Here is a 9,450-nt window from a genome sequence, read left to right on the forward strand (position 1 = left end):
TGTGGACTCAAGGGTCCCAGGTTCGATTCCGGTCAAGGGCATGTACCTTGGTTGCGAGCACATACCCAGTAGGGAATGTGCAGGAGGCAGCTGATCAATGTTTCTCTCTCATCGATGTTTCTAACTCTCTATCCATCTCCCTTCCTCTCTGTAAAAAATCAATAAAATATATTAAAAAAAAACAAAAACAAAAAAAAAACAGGCTGGGTACTTAATGTGTTAAGACTCCAGTGGGTAGAGGCAATCATAACTGGTAAGCAACCTACAATCTTTCCTCACCTTCTATTTGTGGAAAGTAGAATTCTAAGAATGTCTCCACCGACCCTCATCCTTATATAATCTCCCCTGTGTGCAGAAACTATGAATATGATAAACTGTCACCCCAGTGATCATACTACCACTAGAGGCCCAGTGCATGAAAATTTGTGCACTCAAGTGGGTCCCTCAGCCCAGCCTGCACCCTCTCACAGTACAGGAGCCCGTGGGGAGCGGGCCTAAGCTGCAGTCTGGCCTCCCTCTGCAGGAGGTGACCCTGGCAGGCCTATTTGGGGACAGCAAGTGGCCCCACCCCAAGTCACCTCGCCGCCGTCGCCACTGGTGGCCTCCCTCTGTGGGAGGCAACCAGGCGGGCCATCAGGGGATGGTGCCGGCCCCCATTGCCCCGCCGCTGGCTGCTGCCTCCTCCCCTCCACCCCATCGCTGTCCCCTCACTCTGCCCGCTGGAACACACCTTGGCTAGCCTGGTGCCACCTGCTCGCCGGCCCCATCCCTGGTCATTCTGCTGTTCGGTCAATTTGCATATTATGCTTTTATTATATAGGACATGTAACAAAGGGATCTTGCAGATGTAATTAAGTTTACTAATTTGTTAACCTTAAGATAGATTACCTGGGTGGGCTGCATTTAACCACATGATTCCCTTTACAAACAAAGATTTTTTTTCCGGAGAAATTCAAAGCACAAAAAGGATTTGACCCCAGGACAATTCTTCATTGCTGAGATGAAAGGAACCCTGTGAAGGTAAGTTCTGGGAACTGAGAGAGGTCTCCTACTGATAGCAAGCAAGAAAATAGAGACCACAATCCTAAGCCACAGGGCACTGGATTCAACCAACATCCTGAAGTTTGGAAATGGATTCTTCCCTAAGGCCTTTGCATAAGAATCCAGTTTCATCAACATCTTAATTTTGTCCCTTGCAGAGAACCCATCCAGAGTGCCCTCTCAGACTTCAGACCTACAAAATAGTGTGCATTTTAAGCTACTAGGTTTGTGGTAACTTATCACAAAGCATTAAAAATATACTTTGTTTAAACATATAAATTTAAGTTCTAATTTAGATTTGTTTAAATCTTTCTAAAATTCAGATTTGATTATATCGTGTCCTTGCTTAAAGATTCACAGGCTCCCCTGTTGAAGAAAAGTGAATTCTCCTTACCCCTACCATGCCATCCCAGACCCTTTATAACTGGCTCCTGCCTACTTCTCCAGTCTCATCTATAGTAAACTGTTTCCAGGGTACTAGGCTGCAGCCACACTGGATTATTTGTCTGTTCTGAAACATAATTGGGAGGGGGGGGGGCATGCAACAGAGTGGCTCTCTCAGCAACTCTTCCAACTTGTGTATGGTAGAGCCTAGAAAGCTAAAAACTGCATTTTCAACTGTGGTGGACACACACCGTGAGCCGTCCCTTTATATAATCCTCTCTTGTTGAGCACAGGCAGAGGCTATACTTTGTTTCTAACCAATAAAATATTTCAAAAGTGGTGGAATGTCACTCCCATGGTTACCTTATATTATGTAAGACTGTGTCTAGCAGACTGGGAAGAGATTCTTCAGTGCTTATCACAGCATACTAAAGTTGCAATTCTTTTAGGTAACTCTTTAATTTTTTTTTTAAATTTTTTTGCTTTACTAATTCAGCTTAGAGGGAAAAAATGTTTTATTTACCTCTATGGCACTATCCTCTAGCACAGCTAACCCTTGCTGGATGACACTGTACATTACTATGAATGTCAAATACCAGTTAGACTTGACAGTGATCAGAGAAGCATCACATGTTCTGTTGACTCTGGATTAGAAGATGCCTGAGTCTCTTCCTGAAGGCCAACCCAGCCATGGGAAACATTCAGTTTTGAAGTTCCCAAAGGGGAGGGAAATAAAAAAGGAAATATTTACTTTCATGCTCTACAGAACTATCCTATGAACCTACTCTTTCTTTCTCTCCAAAAATATCCCCAGGCCTGCTTAGATGGTAATTATATCTCTGGATCAGAAACTTCTTCTCTGACTGGTTTCCCTTGGCTACTCTTTTTTTTTTTTTTACTTTTTTAAAATTTATTTTATTGTTTAAAGTATTACAAATAGTAGTACATATATCTCCTTTTTTTTCCCATTGACCTTCCCCCAGTCTCCCCTACCCCCTGTCGCATGCCCTCATCCCACCCTCCCCAGTGTCTTGTGTCCATTGGTTGTGCTTATATGCATGCATACAAGTCCTTCGGTTGATCTCTTTCCCCCCTCCCCAACACTCCCCAGCCTTCTCGCTATAATTTACTTTAAGGTGAGGCTAGGGTCATCTCAGGGATGCAGACTTTAGCTGTGAAAGTCTTTATAAGCCAAGGGTGAGGATTAGTGAAGAAGAGGGCTCAGCGGAGCCGGGCTAGAGTTTGGTCCAAGAGAAAGCCATTGTCACTGGCATACAGTGCTCAATAAGTTATATTTTCCCTTCTCTAAACATATTTCTTCCACCATATCAAAAGAGGGAAAACAAGGAAGACAACTATAGTGAACCCCTTTCACGTCCCGCGTGGTTCAGGGTTCAAGTTCAGGGTTCGGGCTCTGGAGGAGGCTGCAGGCAAATGAAAGAGACTAGAAAATATTAATTTGGAAATATTGGGGGCCAGGCGGGAGCCCAACTCAAGGGGAAGGACTCCACTTTGCTCCGGCCTAGTCTAGTGATCCCTTTTATTAAGACTAAGGGATCCACCCATAGCTCCAGGCAGGCAATTCCAGTAATAGCCAATCAACAAGAATTTACATAAAACTAGAAGGTGAAAGTTGCTTCAGCTACCATTGTCTCAACTAGACAGTGGGTGGTTGGTTCTGACCTTTCAGAGCTTCAAGGTTGACCAGTCTTCCCGGTTCCTTGTCCACACCTCTCTGCTAGTGAGGACAATGGGCGGCTTCCAACATCTCCCCCGTGTTTCTTTTTTTCCTTAAAAAATCTTGCATCTGCAGACTAGAAATAAACATATAACAAAAATGCGACAAGCAATAGTGGTTATGCTGAGAGGCAAATGAATCAGTCTGTAGTAAGTTTCTTTCTGGGCCAACAGTTTTTGAGTCCCAATTTCAATGTCCAACAGTTTTGAGTCCCAATTTCAATGTCCAACAGTTCCTTATGTGTACATGTCAGCAATGATATTTCTGGATGGTGGACAAACGGTGGCAATGCAGGTCCGACCCTCTCTGGTTTTCATCCTGGGCAACCTGCTGCAATGTACAGCTGCTGACTGCTAGCATGGCAAGGTGTCTTCAGCATCTTCCATCTCTGGACTGTTTCTCCTCTTGTCTTCATGGCTGGAGCAGTCCTGACAGTTTCTCTCTGGGATCCGTTGTTGCAGGAATCCACATGGGCTTGGAGTTGTTTTAGATTGCAACTTCTGCAGCTGATCATGGGCTTTCCGTGCAGTGAATTTCCCTCACCTATATGGTGATCTTTTCCCCACCTTTTCGGTGTAATCTTCCTTCTTCACTCTAGGCGAAAATATCATCCCCTCCAGAGGTCCCACGTCGAAGGTGCCAGTTTGTAGTGTCCCACGTTTGGGCTCCAGTTTGTAATGAACCCCCCCCACCACCACCATGTCCCGAGTGGTTCAGGGTTCAGGTTCAGGGTTCGGGCTCTGGAGGAGGCTGCACGCAAATGAAAGAGACTAGAAAATATTAATTTGGAAATATTGGGAGCCAGGCGGGAGCCCAACTCAAGGGGAAGGACTCCCTCCATCGGCTACTCTTACACTTGAGCATCTTGATAGGCATTAGAATGCTGTCCACAATAAATTTAGAAAATTTTAAAAAGGGAAAATAAAATCAGCCAATTTTGTTTTTATTTTATTCAAATCATAAGATTCAAAGAAAGATTGATAATGTCAACTTTTCAGTAATGCAAATCTAATTTGCCATCCCTTTACAATTGAAATGCTAACGTATGCATTTTTTTAATTGGGAAAAACACCTCTGAAAAAAAATTCAGGCAGGCCCAAATTAGATAAAAGAAAATACTAATTAAAGTTGGTGGTGGCAGGAAGGATTTTAATGAGTAACTTTCAAGCCCATATGAAAAGCTTAAATAAATGTAAACCTTATCCAGTATTTTAATTGCACATATTTTTCTATGTAGATAGATCATAAAACTGCTAAGACACAGAGAGTGTGATACATTTATTTGCATTTATTTATATTAATATTTGTGTTTGGAAGAAAAGAGATTTGTCTAAGATCCTCAATTCCAAGATCCTAATCTAACTACTGTTACAGTTATAAGACACATCAATGTTCCAAAAGAGAACTTTGGTAAATTGGACTTCATAAAATAAAAACTGTGCATCACAAATCAAAATGACAATGAGGTACCATCTCACACCTGTCAGAATGGCTACCATCATAAAATCAACAAATGACAAGTGTGTGGAGAAAAGGGAACTCTAGTACACTGCTTGTTGGAATGCAGACTGGTGCAGCCATTATGAAAAACAGTATAGAGTTTCCTCAAAAAATTAAATATGGAACTGCCATCTGACCCAGTGATACCACTTCTAGGAATATATCCTAAGAAAATTGATACAACAATCAGAATGAGTATATGCAACCCTATGTTCATAGCAGCACAGTTTATAATAGCTAAGATCTGGGAACAGCCCAAGTGCCCATCAGTAGATGGGTGGATAAAAAGACTGTGGTACATTTATACCACAGAATACTATGTGTCAGTAAAAAAGAAGAATATCTTACCCTTTGAGACAGCATGAAGGACCTGGAGAGTATCATACTAACTGAAGTAAGTCAGCCAGAGAAAGACAAGTATCACATAATCACACTCATATGTGGCATCTAAGTAACAAAATAAACTGATGAACGGAGTAGATCCAGAGACATAGAAGCATGGAACAGAGTGCGGAATCTCAGAGGGAAGGCGGGGGAGAGTGGGTGGGTGGGAGGTAATCAACCAAAGACTTTGAATGCATATATGCATAACCCATGGACACAGACATAGGTTGGTGAAGGCCTGGAGCTGGAGGGGGGGGTGGTCAGTGGGGGAGAAAAGAGACATAAGTAATACTTTAAACAATAAAGAATTATTTAAAAAATAATAATAAATAAATAAATAATATATTATTGCTGGGAGGGGGGGAGAACCTGAATCAAAGATACCATTAGGGACATGAAAAGATAACTGACTTATTAGGAGAAAATATTTGCAAACATATATCTGACTAAGGGTTTATATCCAGAATATAAAAAGAACTCATAATTCAGTGATAAAAACACATTACCCAATTTAAAAATGAGCAAAGTATCAAATTAGACATTGCTCCAAAAGATATATGAATGACCAATAAGCATGTGAAAAGATGCTTTAACATCATTAGCCATTAAAAAAAAATGCTCAACAGGAAAATAGTTTGGCAGTTCTCAAAAAGTTAAATATAGAATTACCATATGATGTTGCAATTCCTTTCAAGTATATATCCAAGAGAAATAAAGACACAAATCAACATAAAAAGTAGTACATGAATATTCATAGCAGCATTATTCACGATAGCTAAAAAATGCAAACAACCCAAATGTCCAACAACTGAAGAATGGATAAATAGAATATTGTATAGCCATGCAATGGAATGTCATTCTGGCATAAAAAATTAGAAAGTATTAAGGTTCTGCCACAACATGAACCTTGCAAATTATATACTAAAAGAAAGAGGTCAGTATATATATATATATATATGTGTGTGTGTGTGTGTGTATCCTATATAATAAAAGTCTAGGTAGCATTGCACGATGTCGACACAAGATGGCCACCACAAGATGGTCACTACAAGATGGCCAAAAGGGGAGGACAGTTGGGGGCCATCAGGCCAGCAGGGGAAGGCATTTGGGGTGAGATCAGGCCAGCAGGGGTGGGCAGTTGGGGGCAACCAGGCCAGCAGAGAAGCCAGTTGGGAGCAACTGGGCCTGCAAGGGAGGGCAGTTGGGGGCAACCCAGATTGCAGGGGAGGGCAATTGGGGGTGAGATCAAGCCAGCAGGGGCGGGCAGTTGGGGGCAACCAGGCTGGCAGAGGAGCCAGTTGGGGGTGACTGGGCCTGCAAGGGAGGGAAGTTGGGGGCAACCCGGCCTGCAGGGGAGGGCAGTTGGGGGTGATATCAGGCCAGCAGGGGAGGGCAGTTGGGGGCCACCAGGCCGGCAGGGGAGAGCAGTTGTGGGTGAACAGGTCAGCAGGGCAGGGCAGTTGTGGGTGACCAGGCCTGCAGGGGAGGGCAGTTGGGGGCCATCAGGCTGGCAGGGGAGGGTAGTTAGGGGTGACCAGACCTGCAGGGGAGGGTTGTTAGGGGCGACCAGGCCTACAGGGGAGGAAAGTTGGGGGCGAACGGGCCAGCAGGGGAAGGCAGTTGACGGCGATCAGGCTGGCTGGGGAGCAATTAGGCATCAATCAGGCAGGCAGAAGTGGTTAGGGGCAATCAGACCAGCACGCAGAGGCAGTGAGGGGTGACAGGTGGGCCGGGCGGGCAGTTAGGGGTGACCAGGCAGGCAGGCAGGTGAGCAGTTAGGAGCCCGCAATCCAGGATTGTGAGAAGGATGTCTGACTACGGGGGATCGGGCCTAAACTGGCAGTCAGACATCTGCCAAGGTGTCCCAGATTGGAGAGGGTGCAGGCTGGGCTGAGGAGACCCTCTCCCGTGCATGAATTTCATGCACCGGGCCTCTAGTATATATATACTTTCATTTATTGCATTTAATTGTCCAGAATAGGCAAATTTATAGAGGAAGAAAATAGAGTAATAGTTGCCTACTGCTGGTGCGGTTGTAGGGGGAGCTGGGAGAGATTACTAATGGATATGAGGTTTCTTTGGGAGGTAATAAAAATAATTTAAAATTTATTATGGTGATGGTTGCACAACTCTGTGAATACTTTAAAGGGTGCACACTTTAAAGGGTGAATTTATGTAAGTTATATCTCAATATAGCATGTTAAATTTTGTACTAAAAATTGAAAACTAAGTAATATTCAAACTAGTGTTGGTGGGGTAAGGAGAGAAAAGGAATAAGAAAAAAATAAAGTTTCAATCATTTCAGAAAAAAAAAGTCAGAAGAGGTGAAATAAGAAATACAGAAAAGCACACTAAACAATTATAAATAATAATTAATCCTACAAACATAATAATTACAACTAATAAGTTATCCAAATCACTATAAATAAATTAAACTCTCAAGTTCAAATATAAAGACTGTCAAGCCAAAAGTTAAATGCATGCTGCCAACCTAAAACATAAAACACAGAAAGATTGAAAGCAGACATTTGGAAAATATATGCATAGCCTATACCAATTATATAAAAGCTAGTAGAATTACATTAAAATCAGGCAAAAATTCTGTGGCAGTTACACCAGTGTTTATTTTATTATTATTCCTTATACTCTTTTGTTGGTAATAGTTATTTTACAAAGAATAAACAAACATATAAATAGCAAGCAGTTGCCCAATTGGCATGGCTTGGTGAACCAGGAGGTCGCTGTTTGATTTTTGGTCAGGGCACATGCCCAGGTTGTGGGCTTGATCCCCAATGTGAGGCCTGCAGGAGGCAGCAGATCAAAGATTCTCTCTAATCATTAATGTTTCTATCTCTCTCTCCTTCTCCCTTCCTCTCTAAAATCAATAACAGAAATATGTAAAAAAGAATAGTAAGAAGTTGATAATGACTAATATATAAGGAGATCGCTTACAGACATAAAAATCTTCAAATCTTTTGTAAGCTATAAACCAAACATTAAAGGATTTTACTTTTGCTAGAATGATGCCCATAAACTGTTTTTAAGGCTAAAGTCACTGCTACTTATTGACTGAAAGCCCATCCATGGATGTCCCTGACTAGAGAGAACACAATTAATCATGAAATTGGATTCCATGACAAAGATGCAGTAGGAGCTATTCTGTTTCTTAGCTCTGAGGGCCCCCCAGACACACAGGTGTCTAACCTTTTAATGACAGGCCTAAGAATGGCTACAGTACCTACTTTGTGCCAGCTATTTTATGATATTATTTCTAATCTTGCCAGTGATCCTGGAAGGTATGTATTTCAATGCCCTTTCTACAGATGTAGAAATCAAAATTCATGTGAGTTAAATAACATACCAAAGGTCGCCCATGAGAAATTACAGGGTCAGAACTTTAACCCAAAACTAATTGAATTCAGAACCTGTGAGCTTCCTACTGACCTTTCTATCATTCAGCTACAAAAAATTGTTCACATAGTAAACACTAAAACTGTTGACAACATTTAATAATTAACATCTGTACTACAGACAACCAGCAATAAATAAAAAGAGAGTGAGTCTTGGTTAATGCCATGTTTTTTAGAAGTCACACTGCTTGCTTTTACTCTTTATATAAATCTAGATTGGATTTTAAATTGGCTTTTAAAAAGACTGACCTAAGCAGGTATTCACCTCTTCACAGATTTATTTCCTTTCATTCTCTCAGCCCAACTTGGACCTGGTATCATATTAATCAGCTTCTGAACATTTACAAGTAAATTGTAAATTCATAAACCTGGCAGCCAATCTTATACACCTCTGGTAGGAAAGAACCTACTACACTCATAGACACCACAGTGAAAGCAAGAGGCAATTTCTGTCCACCCTCTGGTTGCCCATCCTCTCTCCTAAAGGTGCTTCTACTCTCTCTTGTTTGAGTAAACTTAGTGGCACAGCAAACATCAGTTTGTATAAAATTCCCTCAAATATTTTCAAGGCAAATCTAAAATTTAGCAGAACTTAGCACAGCTTCCTTTTCATTTTAAATACCACTACATAAACATAATTGGCTGTGAAGAATCAAGAGTCTGAGAGACAGAAATGAATTGCCTTCACACAATACAGACAATAACACTGCATAATTTAAAGGAAAATGTCACAGGTTAATTGGTGTCAATGATTTGTTACATCTCCCAATAGAAAGGACTACAGAAAGGACTGTCAGTATTGCTAAGTGCTAAAAATCTTTCCAATTGATAGGCAGCTTGAAAGGTCAAGTGTATGCAAAAGCGGTAAGTAATCATTTTAGCATTTACTCCCATATGTCACCATATAATAAATATCACTTGTTATGCAGTCTTAAGGTAATGAAGCTATACAGAATCAGAGAAGTGTGTCTTTTTTTTAAATTCATATGAAGC

This window comes from Plecotus auritus (genome assembly GCF_963455305.1).
Source record: "Plecotus auritus genome assembly, chromosome: 3".
NCBI classification, from domain to species: domain Eukaryota; kingdom Metazoa; phylum Chordata; class Mammalia; order Chiroptera; family Vespertilionidae; genus Plecotus; species Plecotus auritus.